At 41.9% G+C, this 27,900-nt stretch overlaps 1 long non-coding RNA gene across 1 annotated transcript; it reads right to left on the reverse strand.

Moving 5' to 3' along the window:
- Positions 1–190: 190 nt before the first annotated feature.
- LOC132489155 (uncharacterized) lies at positions 191–27,294 on the reverse strand. The gene is made up of 4 exons (XR_009531848.1): positions 27,190–27,294; positions 26,594–26,646; positions 24,833–24,968; positions 191–272 (listed from the first exon to the last, which is right to left on the reverse strand). It is a non-coding gene; the product is annotated as an uncharacterized LOC132489155 (long non-coding RNA).
- Between the last annotated feature and the right edge of the window lie 606 nt (positions 27,295–27,900).

The raw sequence follows: 27,900 nt of genomic DNA on the forward strand, positions 1-27,900 counted from the left end.
ACCACTTGATTCCTTCCTAATTTTCGCTGTGTCCTAGGCTAAGTCCTCATCATCCTAAAGATAAGGCAGATACTTGTCAGAAATTTTTTTATTTAAAATGAGAGAAATTTCATTCAAGCTGGCTTAATGAAACCATCATTTATTTGTTCAAATCACTGAATAGTCCATGGAACATAAGTCTTCTGGCTTCTGGCATGGCTGGGTCAAGTGGTGTCATCAGGAATCTGTTTCATTACATTCTAAGGCCTTGCTCTCCTCTGTGCAGGATTTCTCTGCATGGTGGACAAAATCATTCCAAGCAATTAAATGTTCCCATAGTCTTTTTTTCCCCAATAGTCTTTAATATTAGCATTACTGCCCAAAAATGGGCTGCCTCTCATTTGTCTGGCTTAAGACATGTGCTCACCCTAGTCTAATCCCATAGCTGGGGGTGGAGTCTTCTGATTAGCAAGACCAGTCCACATGGAACCTTGTAGCCAGAGGTGCTGCATGAGCAGAGCATGAGAAGAGAATGAAAAAAAAGAAGAGGAATTTTATCCACATAAAAGAGCATAGTTAGCAAGAAAAGACTGCAGATGTCCACCACAGGGCAATTCAATAACTTTAAAAATAAGGATAAATCATGTGTTACTTTCAACATCTTTAAATGCTTTCTAGGTCTCATCCTTTTCATTTTACTATATTTTACATCTTATTATATTTTACCACTAACTCACTTGTAGTTCAGCTAATACTTATTGTTCATACAGGTTTCTCACTCCTCTAACTTCCCTTCCAAACTTCTGGGTTTTCAACCTAGAGGTACATGATTAAGAAGACCAAGGCTGTGTAGAAATGGGGACTTAAAATTCTTTGCCTTAAACAGATGGAATGGTTGGGTTTAAGCATTTGGAGGGATAGTGAGTTAGAGGGTGAAAGAACCCTCATTTTGGAAGCTCTTTGAGAGATCATGATACTGGGTGCTAACTACATGGGAAAGGAATAGTACTGACAACTGGCATAAATAGGATGGTGGAGTTTGTCTATCACAGGTTTTTATTTCTCAGGGATTTCAGCTCCAATTCATGTAGGGACCTCAGTGTAAGCCAGGGAGAGCAAGAAGGCCAGGACATAACAGAACCAAGGGTGGACCAAGAAGGATTGCTGGCCAGTAGTCCAAATGCAAATGGTGCCCTTGGCTTTGACCAAATGGCATCAAGAGCCATGTGATCCTCGTGTGGTAAGTGGCATAAGGCAGCAGACAATATGCGAGTCAAGGGGTGAACATGTCAAAGTCCTGAGGGCTGAGTGGAGCCCTGAGTACAGGGTTCCACTCAGCAATGCTGCTTACTGAGAGATCTGTATTCCTCCCTCAAGAATACATACTGGCAAAAGCTAGGCAAAACTTCACATCCTGCAGGGAACTGCTGGGAAAACTGGACAGGTACATATAAAAGTATGAGATTAGATCACTCACTAACACCGTACACAAAAATAAGCACAAAATGGATTAAAGACTTAAATGTAAGGCCAGAAACTATCAAACTCTTAGAGGAAAACATAGGCAGAACACTCTATGACATACATCACAGCAAGATCCTTTTTGACCCACCTCCTAGAGAAATGGAAATAAAGACAAAAATAAACATATGGGACCTAATGAAACTTCAAAGCTTTTGCACAGCAAAGGAAACCATAAACAAGACCAAAAGACAACCCTCAGAATGGGAGAAAATATTTGCAAATGAAGCAACTGACAAAGGATTAATCTCCAAAATTTATAAGCAGCTCATGCAGCTCAATATCAAAAAAACAAACAACCCAATCCAAAAATGGGTAGAAGACCTAAATAGACATTTCTCCAAAGAACATATACAGACTGCCAACAAACGCATGAAAGAATGCTCAACATCATGAATCATTAGAGAAATGCAAATCAAAACTACAATGAGATATCATCTCACACCAGTCAGAATGGCCAGCATCAAAAAATCTAGAAATAATTAAGTGCTGGAGAGGGTGTGGAGAAAAGGGAACACTCTTGCACTGTTGGTGGGAATGTGAATTGGTACAGCCACTATGGAGAACAGTATGGAGGTTCCTTAAAAAACTACAAATAGAACTACCATATGACCTAGCAATCCCACTACTGGGCATATACCCTGAGAAAACCATAATTCAAAAAGAGTCATGTACCAAAATGTTCATTGCAGCTCTATTTACAATAGCCTGGAGATGGAAACAACCTAAGTGTCCATCATCGGATGAATGGGTAAAGAAGATGTGGCACATATATACAATGGAATATTATTCAGCCATAAAAGGAAATGAAATTGAGCTATTTGTAGTGAGGTGGATGGACCCAGAGTCTGTCATACAGAGTGAAGTAAGTCAGAAAAAGAAAGACAAATACCGTATGCTAACACATATATATGGAATTTAAGAAGAAAAAAAATGTCATGAAGAACCTAGGGATAAGACAGGAATAAAGACACAGACCTACTAGAGAATGGACTTGAGGATATGGGGAGGGGGAAGGGTAAGCTGTGACAAAGCGAGAGAGTGACATGGACGTATATACACTACCAAACATAAAATAGATAGCTAGTGGGAAGCAGCCGCATAGCACAGGGAGATCAGCTGGGTGCTTTGTGACCAGCTAAAGGGGTGGGATAGGGAAGGTGGGAGGGAGGGAGACGCAAGAGGGAAGAGATATGGGAACATATGTATATGCATAACTGATTCACTTTGTTATAAAGCAGAAACTAACACACCATTGTAAAGCAATTATACTCCAATAAAGATGTAAAAAAAAAAAAAAAAGAAACAAACAAACAAAAGTAATCAGAGCACACCCATGAGGACCAGGGTGCTGGCTTTGATCTGGGGCTCGCCATTGCCAGACAAATCCCAGATTACAACCTCTGGAGGGTCTGTAGCTGCTAATACCTTGCTGACTTGAATCACAATGGCTGAGAACTGGGGGCTGAGTTTTCCAGTTAAAGTTATCAGCTGAGAGCCTTCCGATGAAGAGGAAAAAGATAAATTTGAGGAAATTCTCAAGTAGTTCATAACTTACACTTATTTTTATATCTTGAAGCTTCTACTAAAATGCTGGGCATTGTACTCAATACAGACTTACTGAAGTAAAGGAGGAATGACATAAACACACACTCATCATCCCAATGTGACCATACATAAAACTCGGGGTGACAAGTATAGCCACAGATGGGAAGAATGCTGGCTGGGCCGTCTGGCTATATGAACTTAGTCTGCTTATTGCAGTGTTCTAACCACACAAGCCAAACAGCTTCAAGCCCACACCTCCAGAATCCACCAAAACTCTTGTTAATATCAACCTGCCCTTTTAGTTCCCTGGAGTAGATGTGAGTTCCTAGGTCTACACTTCACTGAACCTTGAAGATTTGGGAGACAGTAATGCAAGCCATTGGAAGTAGAAACATGGGAGCTGTCACTCCCAGAATAATGACATCTCCAGGCCCAGTACTATCGAAGAAGGGAATACTGTCCTTCTTAAACTTTTATACTGGGGTGACTTGAGGGCATTCTCACCCATTGTATCTTTCTGGCTCCAATATAAGAAAAATCCCTCTTGCCTCTCTGCACTTATTTCCCTCTCAAACAACATGTAAAGTTGACAGAGGCAATCCTTCATGGCTTCTATGCCCACTAGTTATATGAGACTGCTAAATAGTTTTTGGAATGTCTTAGGAATCAGAAAAAGTAGGTGTTGCCAGATTATCTTGGCCATCATTGGGCTGACAGATGTCTCATCCAGGTTGTCCTCATGCCCAAGTGGTTATTGGGAGCCAGCCCAGAGCTCCAAGCTGGTGGTCCAAGGGCACACGCAGCCAAAGTGGGCAGCGGGTACGAGGCATAGTTGAATCTGAGCTATACTTGGGTCAAGGCAGGCAGCTAGCCTGAGAGGTAATCAAAGTTACACAAGGCAAGGTTCCCTGTGGGGGTAGAAACAGTTTGTATCTTTTATAGCAGAGAACATTCAGGTGGGGGGAAAAAGGAAAAAAATACATTGAATAGCTCTGTGTGCCCATGAGTGCCCTTGACCTTAGGGAGAGTTTGGTTAGAGGACATCATGAAGTTCTACTGTCACAGTCTGAGACGCTCTTGATTGGTGACTACCTCCTTCATTCTTGGAGCTCTGTTTGTGAAAGGGACTCTGTTCCTGTTATGTGGAGCTTAGTTTCTAAGGAATCACCTTCAAAGGGTCCCTCTTATACCCCTAGGAGCTCTAAGTCTTAGTCTTATGGGAGGCTTGGGTCTTATTTGAATTAGGGCTGTGGGTGGGGTCAGGGACCACATCTTTAGGAAGGTGATGGTACTGGGGAGGAGGCCTTCCTTGTCCACCTGACCATTCTTCCCCCAGTGGCCTCTGTTTCCTGGGGCCGGGCAGCGCAGCACTCTGCTGTGTTCTGGTGAGACCTACAGCTGCGTGCTGGGCAAATGTTCAGGGTGAGCACCACTGATTACACCCTTGACGGTGGTCCAGTTGGCCTTGACATTTGTAGACAAGGTCCCTGGGCCTCTGCATCATGCAGAAGCATTTGGGAGAAGGTGGCAGTCCTGGACAGACATTCTCTGCTCACCCACAAAATCCTCAGAGGGTTTCCCTCTGTGGGTTTATAAAAGCCCATTATCTAATTCATGACTCAGAGAATTGAGCTTACTGGCAAAAGGCTTTTTAAGCCACGTTTTGAATAATTTCTCAGCAATTCATTACATGGGAAAACAGGTCCTTTTTGTTCTAATACTTAGCCTACGAATGCAACTCCCCTGTGCCAAAATTCATTAACAAAACCTGTGTATGGGGGCCCAGCAACTCTGGCCAGTTTCTTAAATGCACTCAAACTTGCTGATCATTGAAATGTAAATTTTTACCTTTGGCTGGGAATGACTCATGGGTCTCAGCTTGTAGGAAACAGCAATGTCGCTTTCAAACACCCGGGATAGCTCCAGACCAAGTGCCCATTGTGAGATGAGGCTTAACGTGTGGCAACCAAGAGACGGCCGCGTGTCATCTTTCCGATTGGCAGCAGAAGGGAGGGCTGGTAATGAACACGCTAACAGCTTGAGGGGGACAAAGCTCCCCTTGTTGGCAATATGGTGACCCAGAGCTCAGCAGAGCCCCACGACAGGACCAGGCTGTTCAGGTTCCTGCTCACACCAACCACCATCCCTGTGAGAACAGTTTGGGCTTGCCACCCCAGGCTGGCCTGTGCAGAGTTGTGGGCTGGGTTCTCTACAGAGAGGCTGTCACTTCCACAGCTCATTCTATCCCTGAGCACTAAGTTAAGCAGGTTGCTCAGTAATAAGACAAGCTTCTTTGTGATAATGTTCTCAGAAGCACTCTGTGGAGGTGAATAATTATACATTCCACTTGTTTAAACAAGGTAACAGATAATTATGGAGCACCTGCTATGCACTAGACACTCAGACACTGGGCTCTGAAGGGATGCTACGAGAAAAGACAGTCCCCACCTTAAGAGTTTGGCAGAATTAGACACGTGAACAAGCTTCTGTAGCATCCTATAAATGCTCTCCAGGGAAGCCATGACAGTGGTACAAAGACGGAAGGGCTCTGCCCCAGGGATTTCTATATCTGGTGGCACATCAGAATCATCCGGAGTGCTCTGGAAAGTTACAGACTCTGGAACACCACCCCAGACTTTCTGACTCAGAATCTCTGAATGAAACCCTGGGAATCTGTATTTTAAAATAGTTGCCCAGGTGATTCTGATTTGCAGCCAGGATGAGGAATCACTGGTAGATCCAACTTCTTGAGTTGCATATGTTGTAGATGTTATTGTTGGCTGATTGAGTAATCTCTTTTCAGATAAAAGAGGGAGGGAGGAGTTCTATAGAATAATAATATAGAATTAAGATGGGTGGGGAAGAATGCTTATGAAGCCTGTGTTTTACTCCCTCATTCAAGCTCAGTCCTATGGGTAATATATCTTGCAGAAGTGTTAAAGAAGACATTTCTCCTTGGTATAATCATTTCGGAAAACAGTATGGTGGTTCCTCAAAAAATTAAAAGTAGAACTACCATATGATCCAGCAATTCCACTCCTGGGTAAATATCTGAAGGAAACAAAATCAGTATCTCAAAGGAATATCTACACTCCCATGTTCATTGCAGCATTATTCACAATAGCCAAGATATGGAAACAATCTAAATGTCTTTCAATGGATGAATGGATAAAGAACATTTATATGTTAGAATATCATTCAGACTTAAAAAAGAAAATCCTGCCAATTGCAACAACATGGATGGATCTTGAGGGCACTGTACTATGTGAAATAAGTCAGAGAAAGAAAAATACTGTGTGGTAGCATTTACATATAGTATTTTTTTAAGCCAATTTCATAGAAACAGAGAATAGAATGGTGTTTGCCAGAAGCTGGTGGGGAGAGGGAAATGGGAGATGTAGGTACATTATATTTTCATTATATGAAGAATAAGCTCTGAGGAGTTAATGCACAACATGGTGATTATAGCTAATAATATGGTATTATATACTTAAAAGTTGCTGAGAGTAGCTCTTAAACATTCTCACCACACACCAAAAAGAGTTAACTATGTGAAATGCTGCATGTTAATAATCTCGTTCGTGGTAATTACTCTTACAGTGTAGATGTATATCAGATCCTCACATTGTACACTTTAAATATATACAATTATATTTGTAAATTATTTCTAAATAAGTTTGGGAAACAAAAACAAAATTCTTCAAGTGTTTCTTGTCACTCTTAAAATCTAAACTCCTTGAACAAAAACAGAAGACATATTTCCCTAGTAATTTTTTTCTCAACCTAAAACTATTGAATACATCAAAGATTGTTTTATACAGTATTTGTGTAAATATTTCTACCACCCAGCATCCAATTCAATCCCTATTCATCAAACAATTCAACTCGATAAATATCTCTTCTTGGACCAAATATCACTCTTAGACCAAATAAGAAAGCAAATAAGAAATGACCTCTGATCTTAAGGAGAGCAGAGGGCTTTGTAGATAGATAATAAAAGGAGAAAGAGAGAAGAGTAGTAGGTAATACATGCATATACACTGAGAAGAGTTTGATCAGCCCGCAAACAACTTCAGTTCACGTGCACCTTGAGGCTGGATTCATATCTTCCCACACTACTGAATTGCTGGCTGTAAATTTAGAAAGCAACTTCTAGTTTCCTATCCCAAATCCACCCTCACCCTCTTTTCCCGGTTACTGGAGACAAAAAAAGTGCCCAGTGGGGGGAAAAACTTAAAATTTCCAGCCTCCTTTATATTTAAGTGTGGCTGATGTGATGGTAGCAGAAGTCATTGGCTGAGGCTTTCAATAAAACCCTTGTTTCCCCGTCTGCCCTTTCTACTGCCTGAGGTTCAGAAGTGATGACTGCAGCTCCAGCAGCCAAGCAAATCACAGAGACCTTAGCTCTGACATCTTTGTGCCACTGAACTAAGGACAGTCTCTACTTACCTCCAGACTTTTTAATACATGGGAGAAATAACTTTCTGCATGGCAACTGTGTGTTTAAGCCTCTTTAGCCAGGTCTCTGTTCCTAGTAACTACCACCTAATAGAAAATGTGCAACATCTATCTCCCAGAGCCTAGATATTATACGTAGAGAAAACCACCAATGTGCTTCAATGTACTTGCATGTGTGGCTTGCAAACTGGATTCCTAAACACCATCAAAGAACTAATAAACACTCGACTGAGGGATCTTCTGTTTCACTCCTCTCGGGAATAGCAGTTAGCTGTCTTGGCAAAGGTCTTGCAGGTATATGGTCAAGTTTGAGACCAAACCCACAGGTTTATATCTGCCTGTGCTCTGTATTTCTACTGCTGTGTGTCATCACTGAGCCATCCCACGAGGCTCTTGGCCTCCCCAATTAGTCAAGGATTAGAAAGGCAGTGTTGACATTTATAAATTGTTTCATCATTGGTCATGTCAAAAAGAGACTGCTTTGTTGTCAAATTTGTGGGATTTGGGGAAAGATTCTGCTGTTATGGAAGACTGGGTAGAAAGACAGGCTCCCCTTTCACTCTTACAGAAAATCTACTCCTGCCCCAAAGCTTGCGATTCCATTTCCTTTGCTTTGATAAACTACAACTGGTTTTAAATTGAGTCATAAATTTCTCCAGGCCTTTTAGAGACCAACCGCCTGCCTTTGATTCCCTCATCTTCCGTGGCAGTGAAATCTGCTGGATAACTACTCATACACTTTGTGCACGTTTAGGCTGGGAGTTTGAAATTTACAGGCCAAGCCTTGCAGAGTGACCTCGACTTTTTAATAGCTTGAGAAGGAACCAGAGAGACTGCAAGTAGGGATTCATCAGGGCTGCAGGTCTCCGAGACAGACAAAGCTGCATCTAGAGAAGACCCTCACACCAAATGCTAGAAGTGAACAATTTATTGGTGGCTCCAATAAACTCCTTGAGGTGACTATGTGGACAACTGGCTTTGGAGTCATGGTCTAAAATTAGTTTTTCTTTTTAAAATAATGATTTGTAACATATATACTTTGCCTTGATTGGTAACATATATACTAAGCTTCAGGAACTGAATAACTTTATGTGTAAAGCTGCTACATTCAGTGAGAAATCGTTAGCAAACTCCATCTCGCCACTAAGTCCTTGTACATCCCCTTGGCAGGTCATGTGCAGAAGACCCTGGGTGGGTTCGCGGATACCCTCATCTGTCCCTGATTTTCTAGAATCAATGTATCAGGTGAGGGACAGCAAAGTGAATGGGGAGCTTCTCCCTAAGCAGGGGGGTGCTCGCGGCCTGGAAACAGGAGCAGCAATTTCCTCTTACCCACTTCTGCAGGCTGTACTCTTCCAGGTGGCTCAGAGCATGCTGGGCAGGGCTTCACACTTCCCAGTCGTGGCCAATTCCAGTCTGTTCTCTGAGTACATCTGACGTTAAGCAAAAGAAAACTCCACCTTTGAGGTTTTGCCTGAGATCAAACCTATCCCTAGCAATATGTATATATATATATATATATATATAAATATGTGTATATATAAAATACCTAGTTAATTCTCATATCATTAGCAGCTTTGAGGTAGGTACTATTACTAGCCCCATATTATGGATGAGGAGACTGAGGCATAAAATATTAAAAATAACTTCCCTAAACGCATACAACTAGAGAGTGTTATAAGGATTGAGTTATTGTGTAAAGCACTCGGAACAAAACCTGGTACACAGTTAGTACAATGTAAGTGTTAATTATGATTATGATAATGATTATTATCTAACATTCCACGCACTATACTAGCACTAGAGATACAATGATCAAAAAGATACAGCCTCGGGGCTTCCCTGGTGGCTGAGTGGTTGAGAGACCGCCTGCCGATGCAGGGGACACGGGTTCGTGCCCCAGTCCAGGAAGATCCCACATGCCATGGAGCGGCTGGGCCCGTGAGCCATGGCCACTGAACCTGAGCGTCCGGAGCCTGTGCTCCGCGACGGGAGAGGCCGCAGCAGTGAGAGGCCCGGGTACCGCAAAAAAAAAAAAAAAAAAAAAGATACAGTCTCTGTCCTTTAACAACTCACTGTGTGGTGGGAAAAATAGTTATGCAAATTGGTAATTATGCTATAGGTAAATGTTTGAGGTCTGAATAAGGGACAGTAAGAGCACACAGAGGAAGCACTGGGCTCAGCGTGGAGCTCTTACAGAGCAGCACTGTCCAGAAAAAATATAGTACAAGCCAGATACTCAATTTCAGAGTTTCTTGAAGCCAAATTTAAGAAGTGAAAAATACGGAGAAATCAATTTCATAATATACCAAAATATTATTTCAATGTATAACATATTTTAAAAATCATTACCATAAAAATATATTACATTCTTTTTTTTGATACTAAGTCTTTGAAATCTGGTGTGTATTTTATACTTAGAACACATCTCAGTTCAGACTAGCCACATTTCAAGTGCCCCGTAGGTCTAGTATCTCCTATATTGGTCAACAGATACAGAAGGCTTCCTGGAGGAAGTGACATTTGAGCTAAAGGAGGAGGTTGGGCCCTATTTCTAATTACTCCTGAGAAGGATGAGATTGTGATTCACTGGTGACTTTGATCCCAGGGTCTACTTCTCTAGGATAATACCCTGTGTGGTTGGCAGGATAATGACACCCAAAGATGTCCACTTCCTGATCTCCAGAACTTGTGAATATGTCACTTTACCTGACAAGGGGGAATTAAGGTTGTAGATGGAATTAAGATTGCTAATCAGCTCATCTTGAAATGGAGAGCTTATGCTGGTTTATCCAGGTGGGCCTAATTTAACTACAAAAGTCCTTACAAGTGAAAGAGAGGCTGGAGAGTCAGAGTCAGAGAGATGCCACATGAGAAAGACTCCACCAGCCATTGCTGGTTTTGCAGATAGAAGGGGAGGTTGTGAGCCAAGGAATGTGAGCGGCCTCTAGAAAATAGGAAAGGTAAGGACCCAGACTCTCCCTTAGAGCCTCCAGAAGGAACACAGCTCTGTTGACACTTTAATTTTTGTCCAGTGAGACCCATTTCAGACATCTGACATTAAGAGCAGTAAGATAATAAGTTTGTCTTGTTTTAAGTTACCAAGTTTGTGGTGATTGTTGTAGTTGTAGCAGCCAAAGGAAACAGCCTCATTTCCTTCTTCTGCCCTGGTGGCCCCAACTTGATCCCCACTCCTTGAATGCATTCCGCGGATGTGGGTGAGGTCACTGAGAACAACAGCTGGGGGATTTCCCAGCTGCTGCCACCGTCACCTCCACCACTAGACTACACTCATGCTCTGAGGTCCTATGTCCACAATCAGCAATCATGTGACACTCCTGTTTCCTGAAAAGTCTGTTAAATGAGACACTGTAGGTGAAAGACCTTCCTCTTCACAAAAATTATCGTTGTCTGGTACTGCTGTTCATAATGTGAATTAAAAGGAAAGGTTATTAATAATAGGGAAACTGGGGGAGTGAGGGAGTAGATGGGGAATCTGTACTTTCTGCTCATTTTTCTATAAACTGAAAACTGTTCTAAAAATAAAATCAATTAATTTTTTAAAAAGGAATTTACAGGGCCTCCCTGGTGGCGCAGTGGTCAAGAGTCCGCCTGCCGATGCAGGGGATACGGGTTCGTGCCCCGGTCTGGGAGGATCCCATATGCCGCGGAGCGGCTGGGCCCGTGAGCCATGGCCGCTGGGCCTGCGCGTCCGGGGCCTGTGCTCCGCAACGGGAGAGGCCACAACAGTGAGAGGCCCACATACCGCAAAAAGAAAAAAAAAAAAAAAAAAAAAAGGAATTTACAAATTAAAAAAAGTAGAGGGAAAATGGCTCACAACCCAATACCTGCAAATATGTGGAAGGCCTTGTTAGCAAGATGTAAAGGAGAGATAGGATTAGAAGAGTAATTAGGATGCTTTTCAAGGCACAGAAGGAAGGCTGTACTATGTGATGCAGTAAGGTACCAGGAGAAGAAGGCTCAATTCCATGAGTCCACAGAAAAATGGGCGTGACTGTACTTATGATCTTCAGGGATGCAGGACCTTTGGTGTCCCATTCCTTTACGACGGGTATATAATGAAAGGAAAATGGGCCAAGTAATTTAAATAATGATTTCTGTCCACCACACCCAGTCTCGCCCCACTGAGAACCATCTGAGTGTATACTTTTTTTTTTTATCCCCTCCCTTTTGCGTCTCCCTCCCTCCCTCCCTATCCCACCCCTCCAGGAGGTCACAAAGCACCAAGCTGATCTCCCTGTGCTATGCGGCTGCTTCCCACTAGCTATCTACCTTACGTTTGGTAGTGTATATATGTCCATGCCACTCTTTCACTTTGTCACAGCTTACCCTTCGCCCTCCCCATATCCTCAAGTCCATTCTCTAGTGGGTCTGTGTCTTTATTCCTGTCTTATCCCTATGTTCTTCATGACATTTTTTTCTTAAATTCCATACATATGTGTCAGCATACAGTATTTGTCTTTCTCTTTCTGACTTACTTCACTCTGTATGACAGACTCTAGGTCCATCCACCTCATTACAAATAGCTCAATTTCATTTCTTTTTATGGCTGAGTAATATTCCATTGTATATATGTGCCACATCTTCTTTATCCATTCATCTGATGATGGACACTTAGGTTGTTTCCATCTCCGGGCTATTGTAAATAGGGCTGCTATGAACATTTTGGTACATGTCTCTTTTTGAATTATGGTTTTCTCAGGGTATATGCCCAGTAGTGGGATTGCTGGGTCATATGGTAGTTCTATTTGTAGTTTTTTAAGGAACCTCCATACCGTTCTCCATAGTGGCTGTACCAATTCACATTCCCACCAGCAGTGCAAGAGTGTTCCCTTTTCTCCACACCCTCTCCAGCATTTATTGTTTCTAGATTTTTTGATAATGGCCATTCTGACTGGTGTGAGATGATATCTCATTGTAGTTCTGATTTGCATTTCTCTAATGAGTAAAGATGTTGAGCATCCTTTCATGTGTTTGTTGGCACTCTGTATATCTTCTGTGGAGAAATGTCTATTTAGGTCTTCTGCCCATTTTTGGATTGGGTTGTTTGTTTTTTTGTTATTGAGCTGCCTGAGCTGCTTATAAATTTTGGAGATTAATCCTTTGTCAGTTGCTTCATTTGCAAATATTTTCTCCCATTCTGAGGGCTGTCTTTTGGTCTTGTTTATGGTTTCCTTTGCTGTGCAAAAGCTTTTAAGTTTCATTAGGTCCCATGTGTTTATTTTTGTCTTTATTTCCATTTCTCTAAGAGGTGGGTCAAAAAGTATCTTGCTATGATTTATGTCATAGAGTGTTCTGCCTATGTTTTCCTCTAAGAGTTTGATAGTGTCTGGCCTTACATTTAGGTCTTTAATCCATTTTGAGCTTATTTTTGTGTATGGTGTTAGGGAGTGATCTAATCTCATACTTTTACATGTCCCTATCCAGTTTTCCCAGCACCACTTATTGAAGAGACTGTCCTTTCTTCACTGTACATTCCTGCCTCCTTTATCAAAGATAAGGTGACCATATGTGCGTGGGTTTATCTCTGGGCTTTCTATCCTGTTCCATTGATCTATCTTTCTGTTTTTGTGCCAGTACCATACTGTCTTGATTACTGTAGCTTTGTAGTATAGTCTGAAGTCAGGGAGCCTGATTCCTCCAGCTCCATTTTTCGTTCTCAAGATTGCTTTGGCTATTCGGGGTCTTTTGTGTTTCCATACAAATTGTGAAATTTTTTGTTCTAGTTCTGTGAAAAATGCCAGTGGTAGTTTGATAGGGATTGCATTGAATCTGTAGATTGCTTTGGGTAGTAGAGTCATTTTCACAATATTGATTCTTCCAATCCAGGAGCATAGTATATCTCTCCATCTATTTGTATCATCTTTAATTTCTTTCATCAGTGTCTTATAATTTTCTGCATACAGGTCTTTTGTCTCCTTAGGTAGGTTTATTCCTAGATATTTTATTCTTTTTGTTGCAATGGTAAATGGGAGTGTTTCCTTGATTTCACTTTCAGATTTTTTATCATTAGTATATAGGAATGCCAGAGATTTCTGTGCATTAATTTTGTATCCTGCTACTTTACCAAATTCATTGATTAGCTCTCGTAGTTTTCTGGTAGCATCTTTAGGATTCTCTATGTATAGTATCATGTCATCTGCAAACAGTGACAGCTTTACTTCTTCTTTTCCGATTTGGATTCCTTTTATTTCCTTTTCTTCTCTGATTGCTGTGGCTAAAACTTCCAAAACTAGGTTGAATAAGAGTGGTGAGAGTGGGCAACCTTGTCTTGTTCCTGATCTTAGTGCAAATGGTTTCAGTTTTTCACCATTGAGGACGATGCTGGCTGTGGGTTTGTCATCTATGGCCTTTATTATGTTGAGGAAAGTTCCCTCTATGCCTACTTTCTGCAGGGTTTTTATCATAAATGGGTGTTGAATTTTGTCGAAAGCTTTCTCTGCATCTATTGAGATGATCATATGGTTTTTCTCCTTCAATTTGTTAATATGGTGTATCACGTTGATTGATTTGCGTATATTGAAGAATCCTTGCATTCCTGGAATAAACCCCACTTGATCATGGTGTATGATCCTTTTAATGTGCTGTTGGATTCTGTTTGCTAGTATTTTGTTGAGGATTTTTGCATCTATGTTCATCAGTGATATTGGCCTGTAGTTTTCTTTCTTTGTGACATCCTTGTCTGGTTTTGGTATCAAGGTGATGGTGGCCTCGTAGAATGAGTTTGGGAGTGTTCCTGCCTCTGCTATATTTTGGAAGAGTTTGAGAAGGATAGGTGTTAGCTCTTCTCTAAATGCTTGATAGAATTCACCTGTGAAGCCATCTGGTCCTGGGCTTTTGTTTGTTGGAAGATTTTTTTATCACAGTTTCAATTTCAGTGCTTGTGATTGGTCGGTTCATATTTTCTATTTCTTCCTGATTCAGTCTTGGCAGGTTGTGCATTTCTAAGAATTTGTCCATTTCTTCCAGGTTGTCCATTTTATTGGCATAGAGTTGCTTATAGTAATCTCTCATGATCTTTTGTATTTCTGCAGTGTCAGTTGTTACTTCTCCTCATCTGAGTGTATTCTTAACCTTCCCTCATGTTGAGAGAAGGCATCACCACCTCTGAGAGGGCAGACCTGTCTCGCTTCTCCAGAGGCATCTGCAAGGTCCCCTGGAGGACTGCCAATGCCTGAAACTCACAAGGGTGCCTGTGAAAGGAGAGCGCAGGTTGTCCTTCACCCCTGCCGGGCAGCAAGGCTGCCTTTCTTACCAAGACTCCTGGGAAAAGTGAAAGAGAGACTGGACCCCGTTCTCATGTGAATAGTATTCTCCTTACTGGCTCATGGGAGGAGGCTTGGAGAAGACACTGAGTGGTGTGGAGAGGGACACACACCTCAGTTAATATTCATTTGTTTCCAAGAGTTTAGGATGAAAGACAAGCCTCGTATCAGCAGGCTTCACCTCCTGCGTCTAACCAGCCAGGAAAAGACAACTTTTTTTTTCCTTGTTTTCCTATTTTTTAAAAATGGTGCATTATAAGAGTGTTTTAAGTTGTAAGAGAGCAGCGAATTCAAGGCCCCTTGAGGAAAAGAGCAGGAAGAAAGGATGCCCAGAGAACAACAGTGCTCTCTCTGCACTGAAAGCCCTCCATGCAAATGGACAGGGAGATTTATTACTCACTGCAGGTTAGAGAGCAGATGCTTGCTACTCCAGAGATTTGGCACTCTGGGATTTATAGACTTAATATAGTTTATGCTTTTGTGGACTCATTGGTTGGGAAAGTACAAGATTCCTTGTCAATAAAACTTAAAGCAGGGATAATAAACCACATCCTATAGGGTTTGAGAATCTCCCTGCACAGGTCCCACCAAACCCTCTGCCTGCATAAGACAGTTCCAGGCAATTCTTACCCCAGCCCCTCTCCTCCCTCAATGATGCAGCCAGTGTCTCAAGAAGGGAAACTCAGAGAGTGAAATTGGGTGAAGATGAGCAACTTCATGCCCGACCAGGCGGGACGCCTAGGGCTCCTTGAAAATGCGAAAGGGAAAGAGGTAGCTCTGTTGTAGGTATCTACATTGATATGTTATCTTGCTGCCAATTGAAACAGTAGCAAAGAACAAACGTGTTTCAGCATATGGACACTGCTTCACACAAATATGGAAAAGAATATGGCAGATAATTGGTTATTTGAAATCAGTGTTTTCCTTTTCTTGATCACATCCTAAAGTACTTATTACCTGGCAAGAAAATGATGCAGTTCAGCTGGAAGCTTAAGGTGCCCAGAGATGGATTTAATTCAATAGCATCATCGAAGCACAACATTTAAGCACCTAGTTATTAGGGAAGGAAGGGGAGTATGTCTGTGAGTCAGAGGCTGGGAGCATTCCTAAGAAAATATAAGTTTTATTACCTTTGTGGTATTTCAGGGCAGAGGCAGGCAGGCCTGGGAGATGGTAGATGAGAACCCAGGGATGCATGGTTCCCAGACCTGCCCCAGCCATCAGAAGACTGCCTAAATACAAAGCACAGTCAAGGACAAAACAAAGGGAATAGCCCAGAAGATGAGGCTGCAACTCTGCTATTTTTAAACTGCCAATTAGAATGTCTAAAATTACGTGGCTGGAACTACCACATCCGCTTCAAGATAATCATACTCTTCTGAGCTGAAGTTTTAAACCTTCTGTTTTCCAAGCCCCTGATCAGAATATTTTAAAAGATCATTTCTTGGCTGCATTAGGCCCAAAGCAAACTTGTGGTTCAGTATGTTTTCTCCTGGGGATGACTTTTCTTGGTTATAGTTCTCAAAACCTGTCTTTTGAATATTTTTGTTTGTTTCTTGGGGGGGAAATAAAGAAAAAAATAGAGATTAAAAAACAAAACAGAAAGAAAAATATCAGAAAAAAAAACTTGTATGAAGATTAAAAAAACAAGTGACAGGATTCTGTGAGTCTGTTTGATCGATCAAATTAAAGTGACTAACGTGGGCCTGTTCACTAGTCACCCTTGGCCTCCAGTTAGCCCTTCTTTCCCTCCAGCTTTCACTATCCAAGCGGGAAGAATATGATGTTTTGCTTAGGGCAAATGAATCCAGTTTCCTCCACTGATACCGGACCCCAGAGAGTTCAGTTCAAATGAAATGAGAAACAGTGCATATTAAAATCCTCATCAAGCCCACTTCAAAGACCTGATACAGAGTCTAGGCTTCATGAAGCCTGCATGAACCAAAAAAGTGTGTTGAATCCCCAGTAATTCCTGCACCATCCACACTGCACACTATCCACCTTGGCTGTCTATGCAACATGTGGCTAGTATGTAGCCTCTTGAAGCTACCTGAGATAAGAGGACAACTCTGAAAGACAATAAGGACTGAAACTAAAAGATGCAAAAAAAAAATCCATCTATATATGCCATATATGTGTATATATATAGGCAGTGTTCAAGTAAAATTAATTTTATTTAATGGATTATTAGGTTTTAGCCCATGCCTCTGTATGGTTTGGGGTGGGATGGGCATTGAAGTATACTTGATTTACAGTGTGTTAGTTTCTGGTGTACAGCAAGGTGATTCAATCATATATATATATATATATATATATATATATATATATATATATATATACACATACACACACATATATATATAATTTTTCATATTTTCATTATAGGTTATAAGATATTTAATATAGTTCCCTGTGCTATACAGTAGGACCTTGTTGTTTATTTTATATATAGTAGTTTATATCTGCTAATCCTGAACTTCTAATTTATGTCTCCCTGCCCCTTTCCCCTTTGGTAACCATGTTTGTTCTCTCTGTGAGTCTATCTCTGTTTTGTAAATAAGTTCGTTTGTATCATATTTTAGATTCCACACGTAAGTGATATCATGTAGTATTTGTCTTTCTCTGACTTACCTCACTTAGTATGATAATCTCTAGGTCCATCCATGTTGCTGCAAATGGCATTATTTCATTCTTTTTTATGGCTGAGTAATATTCCATTGTATATATGTGCCACACCTTCTTTATCCATTACTCTGTGGATGGACATTTAGGTTGCTTCCATGTCTTGGCTATTATATAAACAGTGCTGCTATGAATACAGGGGTGCATGTATCTTTTTAGATTATAATTTTCTCCGTATATATGCCCAGGAGTGGGACTGCTGGATCATACCATAACTCTATTTTTTTTTTTTTTTTTTTTTGCAGTATGTGGGCCTCTCACTGTTGTGGCCTCTCCCGTTGTGGAGCACAGGCTCTGGACATGCAGGCTCAGTGGCCATGGCTCACGGGCCCAGCCGCTCCACTGCATGTGGGATCTTCCCGGACCAGGGCACAAACCCGTGTCCCCTGTATCGGCAGGCGGACTCTCAACCACTGCGCCACCAGGGAAGCCTGATAAGTCTATTTTTAAAGGAACCTCCATACTGTTCTCCACAGTGGCTGCACCAATTTATATCCCCACCAACAGTGAAGGAGAGTTCCCCTTTCTCCACACGGTCAGCATTTATTGTTTGTGAACTTCTTAATGACGTATGCCTCTGTATGTTGTGAGGAAAGCACATTCTATGTGGTCATTTGGAAGTTGTATCCTACTTCCCATGATTGTGTATTTATTCTTTAAATTCTGTCAGTCAGGAGGAGAGTATTAATTTGTTTTTCTCAGAAAAGAATATGAAAGATTCTTGAGGACAAATAGAGCAAGTATTTTCCATGCCTTGGGAGAGGGCATGTGCGTCCGCCATGTGCACACTTGTTCCAAGTGACAGGGCTGGTGAGAAGGCCGGCTGTCCCTCGGTGGCCTCCTGCCCCTGTGCAGCTCAGCCCTGGGAAGCTCCTTCCCAAGAGGCGACCAAAAGAAGCTGGAAATGATGTGAGGGAAGGACTGTTGCCACCTTCAGCATCTCTGTCTGGATCAGTCTTCAATGTATTTTCCAATTATGACATTTCCCAGAACAACATTTATCCCCTATAACCTCATATTTAACAAAAGGCTGCTTATACCATAAAAAAAGGCAAATGGTGGTGAACACAAAATTACTTTTTACATGTGTGCTTATGGCTTCTAAGCATTTACAAATGTATCTGTGTACACAGTGCAAGCAGCACCATGGCACACATCTTGCAGCTGAAGCCACTTTAAAATGAGGTCCTATTGGCCTTTCAGTAACTTGGATGAATGCAAGATGAGGCGGAGAGCTCTGCCCCAGGTTCCAGGGCAGTACTGTTAAGAGATCTTAAAAGACCCAAATAGCAGTGGTTCTATGTTATTGTGGGGAAACTGAGTTATACTATAATAATTGTTCCAAAATTAAACTGAAAAAAAGAAATCAGGAATGGAATTCAAGTGGAACACTGGTCTCCTAGCCCTTATCATCTAGCCCTTTTCTCATTTAAATACTACAGTATATCTTCTTTCTGCCACAATAAATAGTATAAGCTCTCTTCTCTCCTGAAAAGAGTTCATTCTGGGGACCAGACAGGGTGCCTATTTCTTTTTAATACTGCCCCTCAGTCCTGTGAGCTCTGATTAAATGATTTCACATGCTGAGTTCAATAATTGGAGTTGCCTAGTTCCCGACCATTTGTTTGCCAGCCATAATAAGTGTCACTGTTTTAAGGGAATGACTGATATAGTGGAGAAGCAAGAAAGGGGCTGTGAGGACTAGCAAACAAGGAATCCTATTCAGAAGAAGTGAGGCGCTAAAGGTCACCACTGCCCAGCTTCCCAGGCACGCTCCCACCCCCCCACCCTCCCCACACCTACTCTCATAAATTACAAATCCACATTCAGAGCTCAATACTTTAACCTTGCAAACTGGATCAAAAATTCAAATTCTGGTAATACCAAGGCCTTGTTTCCAGCCCTTCTTCTGTTTTTGTCATTGACCAGTGTCCTCAGGTCAGCTGCTTTATCTTTATAAGGCTGTACCTTCCTCATCTGTCAAAAAACAGAGGCCTATCAGGGCCTCGGTAACATTCTGTGGCCCGTATTAGGCAAGTTGGTTAGAGATACTCTAATGAAAGCCCACCATGGTCACCTAGAGGCCCCAGAGGAGAACCCACGAGCCGCAGAACGTTATTTTATGTATTTGGAAGGAAGTCTACTACAAAATAGACTATGTCTGCACTTAGACAAACTTAAAATTTAATAGTAGCAATAACACATGAAACCAGAAAAAGGAAACCAATAAAAGAGTGTATATACAATACCTACAGTTTTATAAAGTATGTAAATAGGGGTCTTGACATTTGAGAATTCATTAAAATATCCACAGAGCATCCACTATGTGCTCCACACTGCAGTGGGTGCTTGAAAGAGGACAAGACACAACCCTCAAGGTACTCTGGGTTTGCCAGGACGCACGGAGTGCTGGGAACCCAGAGGGGGCCTGTGAATTCTGCCTGCAGGTATGTGGTTCAAAATGACACGGAGGTGAAATGCAGGCTGAGCCTTGGAAACAAGCAGGAGTTAGCCAGAGAGAAAGAAGATTAAGAATCCAAAGCTGGGGCAATGCAATGGGCCAAGGAGCACAGCCTGGAAAGAGCAGCTGTCAACAGTTTGGAGGGGCTAGAACACGAGTTACTGGAGGTGAGAAAGGGCAGTGGAGGAAACTGACAAGGAGAGCAGAGAGGGGTCCTGAGGAGCAGAGGCAGCCAGGCCCCAGAGGTTGGGATGTACGCCAGGGCACAGCTCTGGGCACCTGGAAGCGGCTGTTGAGCAGGGGGAGGTCACAGTCCATCATGTTTACATTGTAAGAGCAGAAATGCAGGACTAGGTGAGTGTGTACGTGGTGGAGGAGGGACATGAAATAGGGGATGTAGGCAGGAGAAAGTTGTGGTGACCATAATTATTACTAAAAGAAAGAGCTTTTGGGCTTCCCTGGTGGCGCAGTGGTTGAGAGTCCGCCTGCTGATGCAGGGGACACGGGTTCGTGCCCCGGTCTGGGAAGATCCCACATGCCATGGAGCGGCTGGGCCCATGAGCCATGGCCGCTGAGCCTGCGCGTCTGGAGCCTGTGCTCCGCAATGGTAGAGGCCACAACAGTGAGAGGCCCGCATACTGCAAGAAAAAAACAAAAAAGAAAGAAAGAGCTTTTGTTCATACATTATGAGGAGACAGCCTAAGGTAGGGATGAGCAAACTGCAGCCCATGGGCCAAATCCTGGCCCTTACCTGGTTTTGTACAGCCCCAAGCTAACAATAATCTTTACATTTTTTAAAATTATTGAAGAAAGTCAAAAGAAGAATAATACTGGGGACTTCCCTGGTGGTCCAGCCGTTAAGACATCGTGCTTGAACTGCAGGATCCCTGGTTGGGGAGCTAAGATCCCGCATGCGGTGCAGCCAAGAAAAAAAAAGAATATTTAATGGCACATGAAAATTACATGAAATTCAAAATTTTGTGTTCATAAAGTTTTATTGTTGCACAGTCATGCCTGTTTATTTGCTATTGTCTATGGCTGCTTTACCATCACAGTGGAAGAGCTGAATAGTTGCAACAGACCACATGGCTCCCAAAGCCAAAACTTTTTACCATCTGGCCTTTTATAGGAAAAGTTTGCAGAGCCCCGACCTAAGACTTGAAGATGAGGAGAGGGTATAGGCTTCTTGAGGGCAGACATGGTGTTTTCCCCTCTCCGTATGCCCAGCTCACGCCTGCCTCATAATAAATAAATGCTCCAAGAGTGCTCGGTGGAGGAACAAGTGAGAACCAGGTGGAAACAGTCATAATAAACTGGAATGATGACAAGCTTGCCCCAGAGGTTGACAAAGTAGCAGTTTATCTTGGCAGGGTGATCTTCAGATCTGGGAAGGACCCAGTGCCCCCTGGACCCAATATATTCCACCTCTCCTGGAGCAGGAGAGGAGGGGAAAAGACACCAGAAAGCAATATATGAGTGACACAGAAAGACTCATTTTTTTCATTCTCTTATTTAAAAATAATTATGAGGCTCCTACAATGAGTTGGAACTGGGCAGATCCCAAGGATACATTTGGGGTATAACACTGGGCTTCTAACTAGTGTCTCTGTCTCTTTCCCTCCCCTCCAATTTCTTTCCTGTGCAGATACTAGGGTAATTTTTCTCCAACACAGTATAAGAGAGTACTCCATGCACCATATTTCAGCCTCCCCTAGAAATAAGTCCAAACACTTAGCCATGCATAAAGGCCCTGTGTGGTCTGGTACTTCTTTTTTTTTTTTTTTTCTTTTTTTACATATCTCTTCCCTCTTGCGTCTCCCTCCCTCCCTCCCTATCCCACCCCTCCAGGCGGTCACAAAGCACCGAGCTGATCTCCCTGTGCTATGCAGCTGCTTCCCACTAGCTACCTATCTTACGTTTGGTAGTGTATATATATCCATGCCTCTCTCTCGCTTTGTCACAGCTTACCCTTCCCGCTCCCCATATCCTCAAGTCCATTCTCTAGTAGGTCTGTGTCTTTATTCCTGTCTTACCCCTAGATTCTTCATGACATTTTTTTTCTTAAATTCCATATATATGTGTTAACATACGGTATTTCTCTTTCTCTTTCTGACTTACTTCACTCTGTATGACAGACTCTTGGTCCATCCACCTCATTAAAAATAGCTCAATTTCATTTCGCTTTATGGCTGAGTAATATTCCATTGTATATATGTGCCACATCTTCTTTATCCATTCATCCGATGATGGACACTTAGGTTGTTTCCATCTCTGGGCTATTGTAAATAGAGCTGCAATAAACATTTTGGTTCATGACTCTTTTTGAATTATGGTTTTCTCAGGGTATATGCCCAGTAGTGGGATTGCTGGGTCATATGGTAGTTCTATTTGTAGTTTTTTAAGGAACCTCCATACTGTTCTCCATAGTGGCTATACCAATTCACATTCCCACCAGCAGTGCAAGAGTGTTCCCTTTTCTCCACACCCTCTCCAGCATTTATTGTTTCTAGATTTTTTGATAATGGCCATTCTGACTGGTGTGAGATGATATCTCATTGTAGTTTTGATTTGCATTTCTCTAATGATTAATGATGTTGAGCATTCATGCGTTTGTTGGCAGTCTGTATATCTTCTTTGGAGAAATGTCTATTTAGATCTTCTGCCCATTTTTGGATTGGGTTGTTTGTTTTTTTGTTATTGAGCTGCATGAGCTGCTTGTAAATTTTGGAGATTAATCCTTTGTCAGTTGCTTCATTTGCAAATATTTTCTCCCATTCTGAGGGTTGTCTTTTGGTCTTCTTTATGGTTTCCTTTGCTATGCAAAAGCTTTGAAGTTTCATTAGGTCCCATTTGTTTATTTTTGTTTTTATTTCCATTTCTCTAGGAGGTGGGTCAAAAAGGATATTGCTGTGATTTATGTCACAGAGTGTTCTGCCTATGTTTTTCTCTAAGAGTTTGATCATTTCTGGCCTTACATTTAGGTCTTTAATCCATTTTGAGCTTATTTTTGTGTATGGTGTTAGGGAGTGATCTAATCTCATACTTTTACATGTACCTGTCCAGTTTTCCCAGCACCACTTATTGAAGAGGCTGTCCTTTCTCCACTGTACATTCCTGCCTCGTTTATCAAAGAAAAGGTGACCATATGTGCGTGGGTTTATCTCTGGGCTTTCTATCCTGTTCCATTGATCTTTCTGTTTTTGTGCCAGTACCATACTGTCTTGATTACTGTAGTTTTGTAGTATAGTCTGAAGTCAGGGAGCCTGAAGATCAGGAACAAGACAAGGTTGCCCACTCTCACCATTCTTATTCAACATAGTTTTGGAAGTTTTAGCCACAGCAATCAGAGATGAAAAGGAAATAAAAGGAATCCAAATCGGAAAAGAAGAAGTAAAGCTGTCACTGTTTGCAGATGACATGATACTATACATAGAGAATCCTAAAGATACTACCAGAAAACTACTAGAGCTAATCAATGAATTTGGTAAAGTAGCAGGATACAAAATTAATGCACAGAAATCTCTGGCATTCCTATATACTAATGATGAAAAATCTGAAAGTGAAATCAAGAAAACACTCCCATTTACCATTGCAACAAAAAGAATAAAATATCTAGGAATAAACCTACCTAAGGAGACAAAAGACCTGTATGCAGAAAATAATCAGACACTGATGAAAGAAATTAAAGATGATACAAATAGATGGAGAGATATACCATGTTCTTGGATTGGAAGAACCAACATTGTGAAAATGACTCTACTACCCAAAGCAATCTACAGATTCAATGCAATCCCTATCAAACTACCACTGGCATTTTTCACAGAACTAGAACAAAAAATTTCACAATTTGTATGGAAACACAAAAGACCCCGAATAGCCAAAGCAATGTTGAGAATGAAAAACGGGTCTGGTTGTTCTTTAGCCATTGCTCCCCAAGTCCTCCTTTCAGTGCCACACTCTAAGGACACTTAACAACCTTCAGTTTCCCAAAATGGGCCCCAAATCCAGGTTATTTCATGCCTCCAAGCCTTTGTTTTTGCTGGTCCCTCTGCCTGCCATGTGAGTCCTTCCACCCTGCAGCATCTACTCATGCACTACAATTCAGTTCCAAGGTCACTAGTTTTGTAGCTGGCAGATGTGAGGATAGCACATAGCACTGGGTAGAGAGGTGGGAAGCCTGGATATGGAAAAGATCGAGACCCAGGATCCTGTTTATTAGGGGCGAGCATAGTGGTAAGACAGCATTGGCAGGCTCAGAGCTGAGGTTGGGACTCAGGGCTTGAGCTGCTTTCAGGCTGTCAGAAGCTATTGATTTTATAAGAGCTGGAGTTCTCAAACTTTGGTGTGCATGAGAATCACCTAGGTGATTTTTTTAAAACAGTGGTATCCAATTAGAGTGGCTGAAATTAAAAAGACTGACAATAACAAGTGTTGGTGAAGACATGGAATAACTACATCTCTAAAACAGTGCTGGTGAGAATCTAAAAATGGTGTAGCTGTTACCAAATCAGGGTCATTTTGCCCCAAGCACAGCAAGCCAAAACTCTGAGACCTTGAGGTTTGCAGCAAAGATAAGGTATGTGTGCAAGGCAGCCAAGAGAGCTGGGAGTGGGAGGTAGGGGTGGAATCTCAGATCCAGAATCTAGATCCGTCTCCCTAAGGCAAGGGGCTCGGGGTATTTATGGGATAAGGAATAAAGCAGTAGGGCATCTGAGGTGTGGAGAGAGTGGGCAGCGTGGAGAATGGTGATTGGTAAAAGATGTGGTAATGGTAATCTTTCTGTGCAGGTGTAACTAAGATACAAGGCCTCTGCACTCAAATGTGCAGGCACTTGGCAGGATCAGAGGGTGGAGTTTTCAGCCCTCTGACGTCAAAAGGTCACAGAGAGGTCACTTACGCATGTCCAGTTGGAGGGTCAGTGGTCCTATCCAGTCTTAACCAGCTCAGCTCCAACTAGACACAGCTGACTCCAGGTTCCTGAAAACAGCTCAGGCAAGCATCTTACTGTTTAAGGTACGTGCTGCGTGGAGGACCTGCAAGTCGTAAAACCACCTTGATTAGGGAAGGCAGGAGAACTGGATTTGACTAAGAATTACTCACGGTTTCACAGCCATTGTGGAGAACAATTTGGCAGTTTCTTATAAAATTAAACATAAACTTGTCATGTGGCCAGCAATTCCACACACAGACTTTTACATGATTGTTCACAGAGTTTTATTCTCAATATTAAAACTCTATAACAACCCAAATATCTATCGAAAAGTGGATGGATAAACAAACTGTGGTACAGCCACACAAAGGAATACTATATACCAATTAAAAGGAATGATTCAAAGATATATGCAACAAAATAGATAAATCTTAAAATATTATGCTCAGAGAAATAAGCCAGACACAAAGTAATACATAGTGCATGCTTCTATTTTTATGAAATTCTAGAAAATATATTAATTATAGTGACAGCAGATCAATGGATGCCTGGGGCCAGGAGTTTTGGGGGTAGGGGCATTGAGTGCAAAGGGCATGAGGAAATGTTTCTGGGTGATGGAAATGTAGATCTTGATTGTGGTGGTGGTTACAGGGGTGTATGCTTTCATCAGAACTGACTGAACTTTGTGCTTAAAATGAGTCCACTTTATTGTTTGTAAATTATATCTCAGTAAGGTTGACAAAAAAAGAAAAGGTTCCAGGCCCTGTGACAGAACTCCTGAATCAAAATCTCTGTAGGCTGGGCCCAGGGCATTCATGTGTTTAACAGGCCCAACAGGTGATTCTGATTTTCACTAAGTTTGCAAATCATCTGATGAGCACTTCACTGAGCTGGCTGAGAATCCTGCAGCCATGGCTCCCTGCAGCGCTCTCTGTATCAACCTTGGCTTTGGGAGTGAGTGGTGGTGTCACAGTCTCTCAGTAGACACTTCATTAAACTAGAAGAAACCTTGGAAGGCCACACAGGCCAATCCCAGGTATAAATCTGCTCCCTGGGTTCTGCCTAGTCTTAGTGCATGCAGTAGAAAATTCCAGATTCTCCTCGAAAAAGGCTCCCGAGTGGGCTTCCGACTCACAGTCCTCGACAGGGGACATTCCCAAATGGCAGCTCAAAGCCAAATCTCCCCAAAGTGAGCAAACGAGCTCCCCTTCCCCAAAGCTCCCACATGAGCTAAGCAATACTGCAGTCGAGTCTGTATTCCAAAAGCAGTGCAGTTTCTGAAGTTAGGTTATTTACTTTTCTTCTCACCTCTCTATGGAAATTAAGACAGTGTGCACTGCATATACTTACATGCAACTGTGCCTGATTAAAAAAATGTCTCAACTTCAGGTTGTAGAAAATTACAATTTCCAACTAAAATAAATATGCCACTTTAAGGAAAGGATGAGTCATTCCGTGTCTGTGATGTTTCTTGGGATGGGTTCAGGAGTTTAGAGTGTAATGCAGTACATGACTCTACCTGTGGTAAAATGCTTCTCTACGTCAGTAACGAGCACTGCAGGCTTTCTCCAGCCTGTTGAATTGTGTAAGATAGCTTACTAGATGTTTAGCATACTGTAATTTGGAAAGCAATGCATTATGGGTTAAACTGCCACCCAAACACTACAAATAAATTACAGCCAGAGGTAGAAATGGATATTATATTGTCTTCGTCAGTAGAAATTTTACCTTCCTGGAGGCTGACGGCCTTGTCTTGATCAGGACTGCTGCTCCTCTGGCATCTGCATTAATAGAACAGATCACTGGTAAAGTAGAGCTAGAGTCACAAAGGACTGCTGTTACAGAACAGCTTGAATTACATTGTCTCCCGACAACGTCAAAGAAAATTCAATACCCGAGTCAGAGGGACTTTTACAGGATTATTGGGACGATGATTTTTATCATTGATGCTCTTATTTTTGTTTATGTCTTTAAAATTTTTGTTCAGTTTTAAAGCAGCCTGATTCTATAGAAATATTCTTGATCTAGGTCTTTTCATTAAGTAAACCTGGAGTAGAGAAGCTCAACATCCCTAAATAATGTAAGACAAAATTACATGTACTCCACAAATCTCAGAAAAATAAATGATGGAACGAAATCTCCTTATATCAGTGTATCTTGGATACATCTAGCATTAGAACAAAAAGGGAAAGGTTTTGGTGCCTCAAGAAAGCAGGCGAGAATACTTGTCACATCCTAGCAGCAGTGTCTGGGACTGGGAATGTTACTCTGGAGTAACAAGGGTGGTGGCATTTGTAGTGGACATTATGGTAACGACTACTTACAGAGCACTGTTGTGATGGTTTACGTCCCAAAGACGTGGGAAGATGATCAAAACGATGTACAGGAAGCACTTAGTACAGTTCCCAGGGCATTGTGAGTGCTCAACACAGGGTGTAATCACCATCTTTGCCATCATTAACCCTATTTTGGAAATAGAGAAATTGATCAGAGACTCAGTAGCTTGTTTAGTGTCATAAAGTAGTGAGTGTCCTAATAGGAATCTAACTCATGTCTGACTGACCCTAAATCCATGGTTTTAACCAATCTCTGCACCTTCTTGGTTTGTAGCTGCATAAGCCTGCTGAGAAAATTATTTCCCCAAACACCAAATTACTCTCTTGACCCAGGTAAATAACTGAGATTTTGGAAACAACTCAGAGGTCTATATTTACCTATTGCTGGGTCTCTAGTTAGAGCACCTGAGCCGAGTGAAGGGGACTCACAGGCTGATGGGGGGGGGGGGCAGGGCAAAGCTGTGTCAGGCTAAGGGAGTGGCTTTGTGTACATCGTTATTGAAAGTACCCAGGCTCCTGTACCTTCTCCACACCTCCTGTTCTGAATCAGAGGTAGCTTTCACGGGTATGCAGGGCACACTGACATCTGGGTTGCTGGGATTTGTCCTACAGATTTGGTGAATTTAGGATACACATTAAGCCGTCTTAATGACTTCACAGTTTCTCCCAAGAAAACACATAAGGTGTCTAAAGCCAAGT

This window comes from Mesoplodon densirostris, chromosome 4 (genome assembly GCF_025265405.1).
Source record: "Mesoplodon densirostris isolate mMesDen1 chromosome 4, mMesDen1 primary haplotype, whole genome shotgun sequence".
Classification (NCBI taxonomy): domain Eukaryota; kingdom Metazoa; phylum Chordata; class Mammalia; order Artiodactyla; family Ziphiidae; genus Mesoplodon; species Mesoplodon densirostris.